This window comes from Oncorhynchus masou, chromosome 29, assembly GCF_036934945.1.
Source record: "Oncorhynchus masou masou isolate Uvic2021 chromosome 29, UVic_Omas_1.1, whole genome shotgun sequence".
NCBI lineage: Eukaryota > Metazoa > Chordata > Actinopteri > Salmoniformes > Salmonidae > Oncorhynchus > Oncorhynchus masou.
In genome coordinates, this window is record NC_088240.1 from 100,394,159 (window position 1) to 100,411,214 (window position 17,056).

Consider the following 17,056-nt stretch of genomic DNA (forward strand, 5'->3'; position numbering starts at 1 on the left):
TGAGTTGGTGCTTCAGCAGAGAAAATAATCACCTAACGTGGGGCTCGAACACACGACCCTGAGATTAAGAGCCTCATGCTCTACCGACTGAGCTAGCCAGGTACCTCTATAGTGATTTTGACTTGTTTCGAATATCGTACATCACAGTTTCTGCTAAATATGGTGATCATTGAGTGTTGTTGATGGATCCTGTGGTGCAATCTGTTAGAGTGTTGTACTTATACAGCAGTATACAGCAATTAGATGACAAGGTTATAAGTTGAAGCTCCACCAGGAGCAAGTATTCTTCTTGAATCCTCTGCCTGTCTATTTCTTGTCCGGAAAAATTATCATTTATTCCATCCATTTCGGAGGACTTCTCATAGGTAATAGGGATGTCATTGAGATGACAGGATAGAGTGCAGGCAGAGATAGAATACAAATTCATAGTCTTCTGTATCACCAGCTACGCAGAGTGGAAAGCCTGCACGAAATTCCAAGCAGATGGTTGTTTGCGAAGTGAGTTGGTGCTTCGGCAGAGAAAATAATCACCTAGCGTGGGGCTCGAACCCACGACCCTGAGATTAAGAGTCTCATGCTCTACCGACTGAGCTAGCCAGGTACCTCAATAGTGATTTTGACTTGGTTCGAATATCGTACATCCCAGTTTCTGCAAAATATGGTGATCAGTGAGTGTTGTTGATGGATCCTGTGGTGCAATCTGTTAGCGTGTTGTACTTATACAGCAGTATACAGCAATTCGATGACAAGGTTATGAGTTCAAGCTCCACCAGGAGCAAGTATTCTTCTTGAATCCTCTGCCTGTCTATTTCTTGCCATGAAAATGATCATTTATTCCATCCATTTCGGAGGACGTTTCATAGGTAATAGGGCTGTCATTGAGATGACAGGATAGAGTGCAGGTTGAGATGGAATACAAATTCATCGCCTTCTGTATCACCAACTTTGCAGGGTGGCAAGCCTGCTCGAAATTCCAAGCAGATGGTTGTTTGCGAAGTCATTTGGTGCTTCGGCAGAGAAAATAACGACCTAACGTGGGGCTCGAACCCACGACCCTGAGATTAAGAGTCTCATGCTCTACCGTCTGAGCCAGCCAGGTACCTCTATAGTGATTATGACTTGTTTCGAATATCGTACATCCCAGTTTCTGCTAAATATGGTGATCAGTGAGTGTTGTTGATGGATCCTGTGGTGCAATCTGTTAGCGTGTTGTACTTATACAGCAGTATACAGCAATTCGATGACAAGGTTATGAGTTCAAGCTCCACCAGGAGCAAGTATTCTTCTTGAATCCTCTGCCTGTCTATTTCTTGCCATGAAAATGATCATTTATTCCATCCATTTTGGAGTACGTTTCATAGGTACTAGGGATGTCATTGAGATGACAGGATAGAGTGCAGGTTGAGATGGAATGCAAATTCATCGCCTTCTGTATCACCAACTTTGCAGGGTGGCAAGCCTGCTCGAAATTCCAAGCAGATGGTTGTTTGCGAAGTCAGTTGGTGCTTCGGCAGAGAAAATAACGACCTAACGTGGGGGTCGAACCCACGACCCTGAGATTAAAAGTCTCATGCTCTACCGACTGAGCTAGCCAGGTACCTCAATAGTTATTTTGACTTGGTTCGAATATCGTACATCCCAGTTTCTGCAAAATATGGTGATCAGTGAGTGTTGTTGATGGATCCTGTGGTGCAATCTGTTAGCGTGTTGTACTTATACAGCAGTATACAGCAATTCGATGACAAGGTTATGAGTTCAAGCTCCACCAGGAGCAAGTATTCTTCTTGAAGCCTCTGCCTGTCTATTTCTTGCCCGGAAAATTATCATTTATTCCATCCATTTCGGAGGACTTTTCATAGGTAATAGGGATGTCATTGAGATGACAGGATAGAGTGCAGGCAGAGATAGAATACAAATTCATAGTCTTCTGTATCACCAGCTACGCAGAGTGGAAAGCCTGCACGAAATTCCAAGCAGATGGTTGTTTGCGAAGTGAGTTGGTGCTTCAGCAGAGAAAATAATCACCTAACGTGGGGCTCGAACACACGACCCTGAGATTAAGAGCCTCATGCTCTACCGACTGAGCTAGCCAGGTACCTCTATAGTGATTTTGACTTGTTTCGAATATCGTACATCACAGTTTCTGCTAAATATGGTGATCATTGAGTGTTGTTGATGGATCCTGTGGTGCAATCTGTTAGAGTGTTGTACTTATACAGCAGTATACAGCAATTAGATGACAAGGTTATAAGTTGAAGCTCCACCAGGAGCAAGTATTCTTCTTGAATCCTCTGCCTGTCTATTTCTTGTCCGGAAAAATTATCATTTATTCCATCCATTTCGGAGGACTTCTCATAGGTAATAGGGATGTCATTGAGATGACAGGATAGAGTGCAGGCAGAGATAGAATACAAATTCATAGTCTTCTGTATCACCAGCTACGCAGAGTGGAAAGCCTGCACGAAATTCCAAGCAGATGGTTGTTTGCGAAGTGAGTTGGTGCTTCGGCAGAGAAAATAATCACCTAGCGTGGGGCTCGAACCCACGACCCTGAGATTAAGAGTCTCATGCTCTACCGACTGAGCTAGCCAGGTACCTCAATAGTGATTTTGACTTGGTTCGAATATCGTACATCCCAGTTTCTGCAAAATATGGTGATCAGTGAGTGTTGTTGATGGATCCTGTGGTGCAATCTGTTAGCGTGTTGTACTTATACAGCAGTATACAGCAATTCGATGACAAGGTTATGAGTTCAAGCTCCACCAGGAGCAAGTATTCTTCTTGAATCCTCTGCCTGTCTATTTCTTGCCATGAAAATGATCATTTATTCCATCCATTTCGGAGGACGTTTCATAGGTAATAGGGCTGTCATTGAGATGACAGGATAGAGTGCAGGTTGAGATGGAATACAAATTCATCGCCTTCTGTATCACCAACTTTGCAGGGTGGCAAGCCTGCTCGAAATTCCAAGCAGATGGTTGTTTGCGAAGTCATTTGGTGCTTCGGCAGAGAAAATAACGACCTAACGTGGGGCTCGAACCCACGACCCTGAGATTAAGAGTCTCATGCTCTACCGTCTGAGCCAGCCAGGTACCTCTATAGTGATTATGACTTGTTTCGAATATCGTACATCCCAGTTTCTGCTAAATATGGTGATCAGTGAGTGTTGTTGATGGATCCTGTGGTGCAATCTGTTAGCGTGTTGTACTTATACAGCAGTATACAGCAATTCGATGACAAGGTTATGAGTTCAAGCTCCACCAGGAGCAAGTATTCTTCTTGAAGCCTCTTCCTGTGTATTTCTTGCCATGAAAATGATCAGTTATTCCATCCATTTTGGAGGACGTTTCATAGGTACTAGGGATGTCATTGAGATGACAGGATAGAGTGCAGGTTGAGATGGAATACAAATTCATCGCCTTCTGTATCACCAACTTTGCAGGGTGGCAAGCCTGCTCGAAATTCCAAGCAGATGGTTGTTTGCGAAGTCAGTTGGTGCTTCGGCAGAGAAAATAACGACCTAACGTGGGGCTCGAACCCACGACCCTGAGATTAAGAGTCTCATGCTCTACCGACTGAGCTAGCCAGGTACCTCAATAGTTATTTTGACTTGGTTCGAATATCGTACATCCCAGTTTCTGCAAAATATGGTGATCAGTGAGTGTTGTTGATGGATCCTGTGGTGCAATCTGTTAGCGTGTTGTACTTATACAGCAGTATACAGCAATTCGATGACAAGGTTATGAGTTCAAGCTCCACCAGGAGCAAGTATTCTTCTTGAAGCCTCTGCCTGTCTATTTCTTGCCCGGAAAATTATCATTTATTCCATCCATTTCGGAGGACTTTTCATAGGTAATAGGGATGTCATTGAGATGACAGGATAGAGTGCAGGCAGAGATAGAATACAAATTCATAGTCTTCTGTATCTCCAGCTACGCAGAGTGGAAAGCCTGCTCGAAATTCCAAGGGGATGGCTGTTTGCGAAGTGAGTTGGTGCTTCGGCAGAGAAAAGAATCACCTAGCGTGGGGCTCGAACCCACGACCCTGAGATTAAGAGTCTCATGCTCTACCGACTGAGCTAGCCAGGTACCTCTATAGTGATTATGACTTGTTTCGAATATCGTACATCCCAGTTTCTGCTAAATATGGTGATCAGTGAGTGTTGTTGATGGATCCTGTGGTGCAATCTGTTAGCGTGTTGTACTTATACAGCAGTATACAGCAATTCGATGACAAGGTTATGAGTTCAAGCTCCACCAGGAGCAAGTATTCTTCTTGAAGCCTCTGCCTGTCTATTTCTTGCCCGGAAAATTATCATTTATTCCATCCATTTCGGAGGACTTTTCATAGGTAATAGGGATGTCATTGAGATGACAGGATAGAGTGCAGGCAGAGATAGAATACAAATTCATAGTCTTCTGTATCACCAGCTACACAGAGTGGAAAGCCTGCTCGAAATTCCAAGGGGATGGCTGTTTGCGAAGTGAGTTGGTGCTTTGGCAGAGAAAAGAATCACCTAGCGTGGGGCTCGAACCCACGACCCTGAGATTAAGAGTCTCATGCTCTACCGACTGAGCTAGCCAGGTACCTCTATAGTGATTATGACTTGTTTCGAATATTGTACATCCCAGTTTCTGCTAAATATGGTGATCAGTGAGTGTTGTTGATGGATCCTGTGGTGCAATCTGTTAGCGTGTTGTACTTATACAGCAGTATACAGCAATTCGATGACAAGGTTATGAGTTCAAGCTCCACCAGGAGCAAGTATTCTTCTTGAAGCCTCTGCCTGTCTATATCTTGCCCGGAAAATTATCATTTATTCCATCCATTTCGGAGGACTTTTCATAGGTAATAGGGATGTCATTGAGATGACAGGATAGAGTGCAGGCAGAGATAGAATACAAATTCATCGCCTTCTGTATCACCAACTTTGCACGGTGGCAAGCCTGCTCGAAAATCCAAGCAGATGGTTGTTTGCAAAGTCAGTTGGTGCTTCGGCAGAGAAAATAACCACCTAACGTGGGGCTCGAACCCACGACCCTGAGATTAAGAGTCTCATGCTCTACCGACTGAGCTAGCCAGGTACCTCTATAGTTATTTTGACTTGGTTCGAATATCTTACATCCCAGTTTCTGCAAAATATGGTGATAAGTGAGTGTTGTTGATGGATCCTGTGGTGCAATCTGTTAGCGTGTTGTACTTATACAGCAGTATACAGCAATTCGATGACAAGGTTATGAGATCAAGCTCCACCAGGAGCAAGTATTCTTCTTGAAGCCTCTGCCTGTCTATTTCTTGCCCGGAAAATTATCATTTATTCCATCCATTTCGGAGGACTTTTCATAGGTAATAGGGATGTCATTGAGATGACAGGATAGAGTGCAGGCAGAGATAGAATACAAATTCATAGTCTTCTGTATCACCAGCTACGCAGAGTGGAAAGCCTGCTCGAAATTCCAAGCGGATGGCTGTTTGCGAAGTGAGTTGGTGCTTCAGCAGAGAAAATAATCACCTAGCGTGGGGCTCGAACCCACAACCCTGAGATTAAGAGTCTCATGCTCTACCGACTGATCTAGCCAGGTACATCTATAGTCATTATGACTTGTTTCGAATATCGTACATCCCAGTTTCTGCTAAATATGGTGATCAGTGAGTTTTGTTGATGGATCCTGTGGTGCAATCTGTTAGCGTGTTGTACTTATACAGCAGTATACAGCAATTCGATGACAAGGTTATGAGTTCAAGCCCCACCAGGAGCAAGTATTCTTCTTGAAGCCTCTGCCTGTCTATTTCTTGCCATGAAAATGATCATTTATTCCATCCATTTTGGAGGACGTTTCATAGGTACTAGGGATGTCATTGAGATGACAGGATAGAGTGCAGGCAGAGATAGAATACAAATTCATAGTCTTCTGTATCACCAGCTATGCAGAGTGGAACGCCTGCTCGAAATTCCAAGAGGATGGCTGTTTGCGAAGTGAGTTGGTGCTTCGGCAGAGAAAATAATCACCTAACGTGGGGCTCGAACCCACGACCCTGAGATTAAGAGTCTCATGCTCTACCGACTGAGCTAGCCAGGTACCTCAATATTGATTTTGACTTGGTTCGAATATCGTACATCCCAGTTTCTGCAAAATATGGTGATCAGTGAGTGTTGTTGATGGATCCTGTGGTGCAATCTGTTAGCGTGTTGTACTTATACAGCAGTATACAGCAATTAGATGACAAGGTTATAAGTTCAAGCTCCACCAGGAGCAAGTATTCTTCTTGAATCCTCTGCCTGTCTATTTCTTGTCCGGAAAATGATCATTTATTCCATCCATTTCGGAGGACTTTTCATAGGTAATAGGGATGTCATTGAGATGACAGGATAGAGTGCAGGAAGAGATGGAATACAAATTCATCGCCTTCTGTATCACCAACTTTGCAGGGTGGCAAGCCTGCTCGAAATTCCAAGCAGATGGTTGTTTTCGAAGTCAGTTGGTGCTTCGGCAGAGAAAATAATCACCTAACGTGGGGCTCGAACCCACGACCCTGAGATTAAGAGTCTCATGCTCTACCAACTGAGCTAGCCAGGTACCTCTATAGTGATTTTGACTTGGTCCGAATATCGTACATCACAGTTTCTGCTAAATATGGTGATCATTGAGTTTTTGTTGTTGGATCCTGTGGTGCAATCTGTTAGAGTGTTGTACTTATACAGCAGTATACAGCAATTAGATGACAAGGTTATGAGTTCAAGCCCCACCAGGAGCAAGTATTCTTCTTGAAGCCTCTGCCTGTCTATTTCTTGCCATGAAAATTATCATTTATTCCATCCATTTCGGAGGACTTCTCATAGGTAATAGGGATGTCATTGAGATGACAGGATAGAGTGCAGGCAGAGATGGAATACAAATTCATAGTCTTCTGTATCACCAACTTTGCAGAGTGGAACGCCTGAACCCACGACCCTGAGATTAAGAGTCTCATGCTCTACCGACTGAGCTAGCCAGGTACCTCAATAGTGATTTTGACTTGGTTCGAATATCGTACATCCCAGTTTCTGCAAAATATGGTGATCAGTGAGTGTTGTTGATGGATCCTGTGGTGCAATCTGTTAGCGTGTTGTACTTATACAGCAGTATACAGCAATTAGATGACAAGGTTATGAGTTCAAGCCCCACCAGGAGCAAGTATTCTTCTTGAAGCCTCTGCCTGTCTATTTCTTGCCATGAAAATGATCATTTATTCCATCCATTTCGGAGGACTTCTCATAGGTAATAGGGATGTCATTGAGATGACAGGATAGAGTGCAGGCAGAGATAGAATACAAATTCATAGTCTTCTGTATCACCAACTTTGCAGGGTGGCAAGTATTCTTCTTGAAGCCTCTGCCTGTCTATTTCTTGTCCGGAAAACTATCATTTATTCCATCCATTTCGGAGGACTTTTCATAGGTAATATGGATGTCATTGAGATGACAGGATAGAGTGCAGGCAGAGATGGAATACAAATTCATCGCCTTCTGTATCACCACCTTTGCAGGGTGGCAAGCCTGCTCGAAATTCCAAGCAGATGGTTGTTTGTGAAGTCAGTTGGTGCTTCGGCAGAGAAAATAATCACCTAACGTGGGGCTCGAACCCACGACCCTGAGATTAAGAGCCTCATTCTCTACCGACTGAGCTAGCCAGGTACCTCTATAGTGATTTTGACTTGTTTCGAATATCGTACATCACAGTTTCTGCTAAATATGGTGATCATTGAGTTTTTGTTGTTGGATCCTGTTGTGCAATCTGTTAGAGTGTTGTACTTATACAGCAGTATACAGCAATTAGATGACAAGGTTATGAGTTCAAGCCCCACCAGGAGCAAGTATTCTTCTTGAAGCCTCTGCCTGTCTATTTCTTGCCATGAAAATTATCATTTATTCCATCCATTTCGGAGGACTTCTCATAGGTAATAGGGATGTCATTGAGATGACAGGATAGAGTGCAGGCAGAGATGGAATACAAATTCATAGTCTTCTGTATCACCAGCTACGCAGAGTGGAAAGCCTGCTCGAAATTCCAAGCGGATGGCTGTTTGCGAAGTGAGTTGGTGCTTCGGCAGAGAAAATAATCACCTAACGTGGGGCTCGAACCCACGACCCTGAGATTAAGAGTCTCATGCTCTACCGACTGAGCTAGCCAGGTACCTCAATATTGATTTTGACTTGGTTCGAATATCGTACATCCCAGTTTCTGCAAAATATGGTGATCAGTGAGTGTTGTTGATGGATCCTGTGGTGCAATCTGTTAGCGTGTTGTACTTATACAGCAGTATACAGCAATTAGATGACAAGGTTATAAGTTCAAGCTCCACCAGGAGCAAGTATTCTTCTTGAATCCTCTGCCTGTCTATTTCTTGTCCGGAAAATTATCATTTATTCCATCCATTTCGGAGGACTTTTCATAGGTAATAGGGATGTCATTGAGATGACAGGATAGAGTGCAGGCAGAGATAGAATACAAATTCATAGTCTTCTGTATCACCAGCTACGCAGAGTGGAAAGCCTGCTCGAAATTCCAAGCGGATGGCTGTTTGCGAAGTGAGTTGGTGCTTCAGCAGAGAAAATAATCACCTAACGTGGGGCTTGAACCCACGACCCTGAGATTAAGAGTCTCATGCTCTACTGACTGAGCTAGCCAGGTACCTCAATAAATATTTTGACTTGGTTTGAATATCGTACAGCCACGTTTCTGCCAAATATGGGGTTCTGTGAGAGTGTTGTTGATGGATCCTGTGGTGCAATCTGTTAGCGTGTTGTACTTATACAGCAGTATACAGCAATTAGATGACAAGGTTATGAGTTCAAGCCTCACCAGGAGCAAGTATTCTTCTTGAAGCCTCTGCCTGTCTATTTCTTGCCATGAAAATGATCATTTATTCCATCCATTTCGGAGGACTTCTCATAGGTAATAGGGATGTCATTGAGATGACAGGATAGAGTGCAGGCAGAGATAGAATACAAATTCATAGTCTTCTGTATCACCAACTTTGCAGGGTGGCAAGTATTCTTCTTGAAGCCTCTGCCTGTCTATTTCTTGTCCGGAAAATTATCATTTATTCCATCCATTTCGGAGGACGTTTCATAGGGAATATGGATGTCATTGAGATGACAGGATAGATTGCAGGCAGAGATGGAATACAAATTCATCGCCTTCTGTATCACCACCTTTGCAGGGTGGCAAGCCTGCTCGAAATTCCAAGCAGATGGTTGTTTGTGAAGTCAGTTGGTGCTTCGGCAGAGAAAATAATCACCTAACGTGGGGCTCGAACCCACGACCCTGAGATTAAGAGCCTCATTCTCTACCGACTGAGCTAGCCAGGTACCTCTATAGTGATTTTGACTTGTTTCGAATATCGTACATCACAGTTTCTGCTAAATATGGTGATCATTGAGTTTTTGTTGTTGGATCCTGTTGTGCAATCTGTTAGAGTGTTGTACTTATACAGCAGTATACAGCAATTAGATGACAAGGTTATGAGTTCAAGCCCCACCAGGAGCAAGTATTCTTCTTGAAGCCTCTGCCTGTCTATTTCTTGCCATGAAAATTATCATTTATTCCATCCATTTCGGAGGACTTCTCATAGGTAATAGGGATGTCATTGAGATGACAGGATAGAGTGCAGGCAGAGATAGAATACAAATTCATAGTCTTCTGTATCACCAGCTACGCAGAGTGGAAAGCCTGCTCGAAATTCCAAGCGGATGGCTGTTTGCGAAGTGAGTTGGTGCTTCGGCAGAGAAAATAATCACCTAACGTGGGGCTCGAACCCACGACCCTGAGATTAAGAGTCTCATGCTCTACCGACTGAGCTAGCCAGGTACCTCAATATTGATTTTGACTTGGTTCGAATATCGTACATCCCAGTTTCTGCAAAATATGGTGATCAGTGAGTGTTGTTGATGGATCCTGTGGTGCAATCTGTTAGCGTGTTGTACTTATACAGCAGTATACAGCAATTAGATGACAAGGTTATAAGTTCAAGCTCCACCAGGAGCAAGTATTCTTCTTGAATCCTCTGCCTGTCTATTTCTTGTCCGGAAAATTATCATTTATTCCATCCATTTCGGAGGACTTTTCATAGGTAACAAGGATGTCATTGAGATGACAGGATAGAGTGCAGGCAGAGATAGAATACAAATTCATAGTCTTCTGTATCACCAGCTACGCAGAGTGGAAAGCCTGCTCGAAATTCCAAGCGGATGGCTGTTTGCGAAGTGAGTTGGTGCTTCAGCAGAGAAAATAATCACCTAACGTGGGGCTCGAACCCACGACCCTGAGATTAAGAGTCTCATGCTCTACCAACTGAGCTAGCCAGGTACCTCTATAGTGATTTTGACTTGGTCCGAATATCGTACATCACAGTTTCTGCTAAATATGGTGATCATTGAGTTTTTGTTGTTGGATCCTGTGGTGCAATCTGTTAGAGTGTTGTACTTATACAGCAGTATACAGCAATTAGATGACAAGGTTATGAGTTCAAGCCCCACCAGGAGCAAGTATTCTTCTTGAAGCCTCTGCCTGTCTATTTCTTGCCATGAAAATTATCATTTATTCCATCCATTTCGGAGGACTTCTCATAGGTAATAGGGATGTCATTGAGATGACAGGATAGAGTGCAGGCAGAGATGGAATACAAATTCATCGCCTTCTGTATCACCAACTTTGCAGGGTGGCAAGCCTGCTCGAAAATCCAAGCTGATGGTTGTTTGCGAAGTCAGTTGGTGCTTCGGCAGAGAAAATAACCACCTAACGGGTGGCTCGAACCCACGACCCTGAGATTAAGAGTATCATGCTATACCGACTGAGCTAGCCAGGTACTTCAATAGTTATTTTGACTTGGTTCGAATATCGTACATCCCAGTTTCTGCAAAATATGGTGATCAGTGAGTGTTGTTGATGGATCCTGTGGTGCAATCTGTTAGCGTGTTGTACTTATACAGCAGTATACAGCAATTAGATGACAAGGTTACTCTCTCCTCTTCCATCCTATCATCTCTTCCCTCTGCTCATACCTTCTCCAACCTTTCTCCTGAGTCTGCCTCCTCAACCCTCCTCTCTTCCCTTTCTGCATCCTTTGACTCTCTATGTCCCCTATCCTCCAGGCCGGCTCGGTCCTCCCCTCCCGCTCCGTGGCTCGATGACTCATTGCGAGCTCACAGAACAGAGCTCCGGGCAGCCGAGCGGAAATGGAGGAAAACTCGCCTCCCTGCGGACCTGGCATCCTTTCACTCCCTCCTCTCTACATTTTCCTCCTCTGTCTCTGCTGCTAAAGCCACTTTCTACCACTCTAAATTCCAAGCATCTGCCTCTAACCCTAGGAAGCTCTTTGCCACCTTCTCCTCCCTCCTGAATCCTCCTCCCCCCTCCTCCCTCTCTGCAGATGACTTCGTCAACCATTTTGAAAAGAAGGTCGACGACATCCGATCCTCGTTTGCTAAGTCAAACGACACCGCTGGTTCTGCTCACACTGCCCTACCCTGTGCTCTGACCTCTTTCTCCCCTCTCTCTCCAGATGAAATCTCGCTTCTTGTGACGGCCGGCCGCCCAACAACCTGCCCGCTTGACCCTATCCCCTCCTCTCTTCTCCAGACCATTTCCGGGGACCTTCTCCCTTACCTCACCTCGCTCATCAACTCATCCCTGACCGCTGGCTACGTCCCTTCCGTCTTCAAGAGAGCGAGAGTTGCACCCCTTCTGAAAAAACCTACACTCGATCCCTCCGATGTCAACAACTACAGACCAGTATCCCTTCTTTCTTTTCTCTCCAAAACTCTTGAACGTGCCGTCCTTGGCCAGCTCTCCCACTATCTCTCTCAGAATGACCTTCTTGATCCAAATCAGTCAGGTTTCAAGACTAGTCATTCAACTGAGACTGCTCTTCTCTGTATCACGGAGGCGCTCCGCACTGCTAAAGCTAACTCTCTCTCCTCTGCTCTCATCCTTCTAGACCTATCGGCTGCCTTCGATACTGTGAACCATCAGATCCTCCTCTCCACCCTCTCCGAGTTGGGCATCTCGGCGCGGCCCACGCTTGGATTGCGTCCTACCTGACAGGTCGCTCCTACCAGGTGGCGTGGCGAGAATCTGTCTCCTCGCCACGCGCTCTCACCACTGGTGTCCCCCAGGGCTCTGTTCTAGGCCCTCTCCTATTCTCGCTATACACCAAGTCACTTGGTTCTGTCATAACCTCACATGGTCTCTCCTATCATTGCTATGCAGACGACACACAATTAATCTTCTCCTTTCCCCCTTCTGATGACCAGGTGGCGAATCGCATCTCTGCATGTCTGGCAGACATATCAGTGTGGATGACGGATCACCACCTCAAGCTGAACCTCGGCAAGACGGAGCTGCTCTTCCTCCCGGGAAGGACTGCCCGTTCCATGATCTCGCCATCACGGTTGACAACTCCATTGTGTCCTCCTCCCAGAGCGCTAAGAACCTTGGCGTGATCCTGGACAACACCCTGTCGTTCTCAACCAACATCATGGCGGTGGCCCGTTCCTGTAGGTTCATGCTCTACAACATCCGCAGAGTACGACCCTGCCTCACACAGGAAGCGGCGCAGGTCCTAATCCAGGCACTTGTCATCTCCCGTCTGGATTACTGCAACTCGCTGTTGGCTGGGCTCCCTGCCTGTGCCATTAAACCCCTACAACTCATCCAGAACGCCGCAGCCCGTCTGGTGTTCAACCTTCCCAAGTTCTCTCACGTCACCCCGCTCCTCCGCTCTCTCCACTGGCTTCCAGTTGAAGCTCGCATCCGCTACAAGACCATGGTGCTTGCCTACGGAGCTGTGTTTCAAGCAAGTATTCTTCTTGAATCCTCTGCCTGTCTAGGGGAACGGCACCGCAGTACCTCCAGGCTCTGATCAGGCCCTACACCCAAGCAAGGGCACTGCGTTCATCCACCTCTGGCCTGCTCGCCTCCCTACCATTGAGGAAGTACAGTTCCCGCTCAGCCCAGTCAAAACTGTTCGCTGCTCTGGCCCCCCAATGGTGGAACAAACTCCCTCACGACGCCAGGACAGCGGAGTCAATCACCACCTTCCGGAGACACCTGAAACCCCACCTCTTCAAGGAATACCTAGGATAAGATAAGTAATCCTTCTCACCACCCCCCCTTAATGATTTAGATGCACTATTGTAAAGTGGCTGTTCCACTGGATGTCAGAAGGTGAATTCACCAATTTGTAAGTCGCTCTGGATAAGAGCGTCTGCTAAATGACTTAAATGTAAATGTAAATGTATGTTATAAGTTCAAGCTCCACCATGAGCAAGTATTCTTCTTGAATCCTCTGCCTGTCTATTTCTTGTCCGGAAAATTATCATTTATTCCATCTATTTCGGAGGACTTTTCATAGGGAATATGGATGTCATTGAGATGACAGGATAGAGTGCAGGCAGAGATGGAATACAAATTCATCGCCTTCTGTATCACCAACTTTGCAGGGTGGCAAGCCTGCTCGAAATTCCAAGCAGATGGCTGTTTGCGAAGTCAGTTGGTGCTTCGGCAGAGAAAATAATCACCTAACGTGGGGCTCGAACCCACGACCCTGAGATTAAGAGTCTCATGCTCTACCGACTGAGCTAGCCAGGTACCTCTATAGTGATTTTGACTTGTTTCGAATATCGTACATCACAGTTTCTGCTAAATATGGTGATCATTGAGTTTTTGTTGTTGGAACCTGTGGTGCAATCTGTTAGAGTGTTGTACTTATACAGCAGTATACAGCAATTAGATGACAAGGTTATGAGTTCAAGCCCCACCAGGAGCAAGTATTCTTCTTGAAGCCTCTGCCTGTCTATTTCTTGCCATGAAAATGATCATTTATTCCATCCATTTTGGAGGACGTTTCATAGGTACTAGGGATGTCATTGAGATGACAGGATAGAGTGCAGGCAGAGATAGAATACAAATTCATAGTCTTCTGTATCACCAGCTATGCAGAGTGGAACGCCTGAACCCACGACCCTGAGATTAAGAGTCTCATGCTCTACCGACTGAGCTAGCCAGGTACCTCAATAGTGATTTTGAATTGGTTCGAATATCGTACATCCCAGTTTCTGCAAAATATGGTGATCAGTGAGTGTTGTTGATGGATCCTGTGGTGCAATCTGTTAGCGTGTTGTACTTATACAGCAGTATACAGCAATTAGATGACAAGGTTATAAGTTCAAGCTCCACCAGGAGCAAGTATTCTTCTTGAATCCTCTGCCTGTCTATTTCTTGTCCGGAAAATTATTATTTATTCCATCCATTTCGGAGGACTTTTCATAGGTAACAAGGATGTCATTGAGATGACAGGATAGAGTGCAGGCAGAGATAGAATACAAATTCATAGTCTTCTGTATCACCAGCTACGCAGAGTGGAAAGCCTGCTCGAAATTCCAAGCGGATGGCTGTTTGCGAAGTGAGTTGGTGCTTCAGCAGAGAAAATAATCACCTAACGTGGGGCTTGAACCCACGACCCTGAGATTAAGAGTCTCATGCTCTACTGACTGAGCTAGCCAGGTACCTCAATAGATATTTTGACTTGGTTTGAATATCGTACAGCCACGTTTCTGCCAAATATGGGGTTCTGTGAGAGTGTTGTTGATGGATCCTGTGGTGCAATCTGTTAGCGTGTTGTACTTATACAGCAGTATACAGCAATTAGATGACAAGGTTATGAGTTCAAGCCCCACCAGGAGCAAGTATTCTTCTTGAAGCCTCTGCCTGTCTATTTCTTGCCATGAAAATGATCATTTATTCCATCCATTTCGGAGGACTTCTCATAGGTAATAGGGATGTCATTGAGATGACAGGATAGAGTGCAGGCAGAGATAGAATACAAATTCATAGTCTTCTGTATCACCAACTTTGCAGGGTGGCAAGTATTCTTCCTGAAGCCTCTGCCTGTCTATTTCTTGTCCGGAAAATTATCATTTATTCCATCCATTTCGGAGGACGTTTCATAGGTAATATGGATGCCATTGAGATGACAGGATAGAGTGCAGGCAGAGATGGAATACAAATTCATCGCCTTCTGTATCACCAACTTTGCAGGGTGGCAAGCCTGCTCGAAATTCCAAGCAGATGGTTGTTTGCGAAGTCAGTTGGTGCTTCGGCAGAGAAAATAACGACCTAACGTGGGGCTCAAACCCACGACCCTGAGATTAAGAGTCTCATGCTCTACCGACTGAGCTAGCCAGGTACCTCAATAGTTATTTTGACTTGGTTCGAATATCGTACATCCCAGTTTCTGCAAAATATGGTGATCAGTGAGTGTTGTTGATGGATCCTGTGGTGCAATCTGTTAGCGTGTTGTACTTATACAGCAGTATACAGCAATTAGATGACAAGGTTATAAGTTCAAGCTCCACCAGGAGCAAGTATTCTTCTTGAATCCTCTGCCTGTCTATTTCTTGTCCGGAAAACTATCATTTATTCCATCCATTTCGGAGGACTTTTCATAGGGAATATGGATGTCATTGAGATGACAGGATAGAGTGCAGGCAGAGATGGAATACAAATTCATCGCCTTCTGTATCACCAACTTTGCAGGGTGGCAAGCCTGCTCGAAATTCCAAGCAGATGGTTGTTTGCGAAGTCAGTTGGTGCTTCGGCAGAGAAAATATTCACCTAACGTGGGGCTCGAACCCACGACCCTGAGATTAAGAGTCTCATGCTCTACCGACTGAGCTTGCCAGGTACCTCTATAGTGATTTTGACTTGTTTCGAATATCGTACATCACAGTTTCTGCTAAATATGGTGATCATTGAGTTTTTGTTGTTGGAACCTGTGTTGCAATCTGTTAGAGTGTTGTACTTATACAGCAGTATACAGCAATTAGATGACAAGGTTATGAGTTCAAGCCCCACCAGGAGCAAGTATTCTTCTTGAAGCCTCTGCCTGTCTATTTCTTGCCATGAAAATGATCATTTATTCCATCCATTTTGGAGGACGTTTCATAGGTACTAGGGATGTCATTGAGATGACATGATAGAGTGCAGGCAGTGATAGAATACAAATTCATAGTCTTCTGTATCACCAGCTATGCAGAGTGGAACGCCTGAACCCACGACCCTGAGATTAAGAGTCTAATGCTCTACCGACTGAGCTAGCCAGGTACCTCAATAGTGATTTTGACTTGGTTCGAATATCGTACATCCCAGTTTCTGCAAAATATGGTGATCAGTGAGTGTTGTTGATGGATCCTGTGTTACAATCTGTTAGCGTGTTGTACTTATACAGCAGTATACAGCAATTAGATGACAAGGTTATAAGTTCAAGCTCCACCAGGAGCAAGTATTCTTCTTGAATCCTCTGCCTGTCTATTTCTTGTCCGGAAAATTATCATTTATTCCATCCATTTCGGAGGACTTTTCATAGGTAATAAGGATGTCATTGAGATGACAGGGTAGAGTGCAGGCAGAGATAGAATACAAATTCATAGTCTTCTGTATCACCAGCTACGCAGAGTGGAAAGCCTGCTCGAAATTCCAAGCGGATGGCTGTTTGCGAAGTGAGTTGGTGCTTCAGCAGAGAAAATAATCACCTAACGTGGGGCTTGAACCCACGACCCTGCGATTAAGAGTCTCATGCTCTACTGACTGAGCTAGCCAGGTACCTCAATAGTTATTTTGACTTGGTTTGAATATCGTACAGCCACGTTTCTGCCAAATATGGGGTTCTGTGAGAGTGTTGTTGATGGATCCTGTGGTGCAATCTGTTAGCGTGTTGTACTTATACAGCAGTATACAGCAATTAGATGACAAGGTTATGAGTTCAAGCCCCACCAGGAGCAAGTATTCTTCTTGAAGCCTCTGCCTGTCTATTTCTTGCCATGAAAATGATCATTTATTCCATCCATTTCGGAGGACTTCTCATAGGTAATAGGGATGTCATTGAGATGACAGGATAGAGTGCAGGCAGAGATAGAATACAAATTCATAGTCTTCTGTATCACCAACTTTGCAGGGTGGCAAGTATTCTTCTTGAAGCCTCTGCCTGTCTATTTCTTGCCATGAAAATGATCATT

At 44.7% G+C, this 17,056-nt stretch overlaps 12 non-coding genes across 12 annotated transcripts; all 12 read right to left on the bottom strand.

Moving 5' to 3' along the window:
• Positions 1–528: 528 nt before the first annotated feature.
• trnak-cuu (transfer RNA lysine (anticodon CUU)) lies at positions 529–601 on the bottom strand. Its single transcript has one exon. It is a non-coding gene; the product is annotated as a tRNA-Lys (tRNA).
• Positions 602–1,524: 923 nt separating this feature from the next.
• Positions 1,525–1,597, bottom strand: trnak-uuu (transfer RNA lysine (anticodon UUU)). Its single transcript has one exon. It is a non-coding gene; the product is annotated as a tRNA-Lys (tRNA).
• Positions 1,598–2,521: 924 nt separating this feature from the next.
• On the bottom strand, positions 2,522–2,594 carry trnak-cuu (transfer RNA lysine (anticodon CUU)). Its single transcript has one exon. It is a non-coding gene; the product is annotated as a tRNA-Lys (tRNA).
• A 1,421-nt stretch (positions 2,595–4,015) lies between these two features.
• On the bottom strand, positions 4,016–4,088 carry trnak-cuu (transfer RNA lysine (anticodon CUU)). The gene has a single exon. It is a non-coding gene; the product is annotated as a tRNA-Lys (tRNA).
• A 425-nt stretch (positions 4,089–4,513) lies between these two features.
• trnak-cuu (transfer RNA lysine (anticodon CUU)) lies at positions 4,514–4,586 on the bottom strand. Its single transcript has one exon. It is a non-coding gene; the product is annotated as a tRNA-Lys (tRNA).
• Positions 4,587–5,011: 425 nt separating this feature from the next.
• On the bottom strand, positions 5,012–5,084 carry trnak-cuu (transfer RNA lysine (anticodon CUU)). The gene has a single exon. It is a non-coding gene; the product is annotated as a tRNA-Lys (tRNA).
• A 923-nt stretch (positions 5,085–6,007) lies between these two features.
• trnak-cuu (transfer RNA lysine (anticodon CUU)) lies at positions 6,008–6,080 on the bottom strand. Its single transcript has one exon. It is a non-coding gene; the product is annotated as a tRNA-Lys (tRNA).
• A 425-nt stretch (positions 6,081–6,505) lies between these two features.
• Positions 6,506–6,578, bottom strand: trnak-cuu (transfer RNA lysine (anticodon CUU)). Its single transcript has one exon. It is a non-coding gene; the product is annotated as a tRNA-Lys (tRNA).
• Positions 6,579–8,101: 1,523 nt separating this feature from the next.
• Positions 8,102–8,174, bottom strand: trnak-cuu (transfer RNA lysine (anticodon CUU)). Its single transcript has one exon. It is a non-coding gene; the product is annotated as a tRNA-Lys (tRNA).
• Positions 8,175–9,778: 1,604 nt separating this feature from the next.
• trnak-cuu (transfer RNA lysine (anticodon CUU)) lies at positions 9,779–9,851 on the bottom strand. The gene has a single exon. It is a non-coding gene; the product is annotated as a tRNA-Lys (tRNA).
• A 425-nt stretch (positions 9,852–10,276) lies between these two features.
• On the bottom strand, positions 10,277–10,349 carry trnak-cuu (transfer RNA lysine (anticodon CUU)). Its single transcript has one exon. It is a non-coding gene; the product is annotated as a tRNA-Lys (tRNA).
• A 3,209-nt stretch (positions 10,350–13,558) lies between these two features.
• Positions 13,559–13,631, bottom strand: trnak-cuu (transfer RNA lysine (anticodon CUU)). Its single transcript has one exon. It is a non-coding gene; the product is annotated as a tRNA-Lys (tRNA).
• Positions 13,632–17,056: the final 3,425 nt, after the last annotated feature.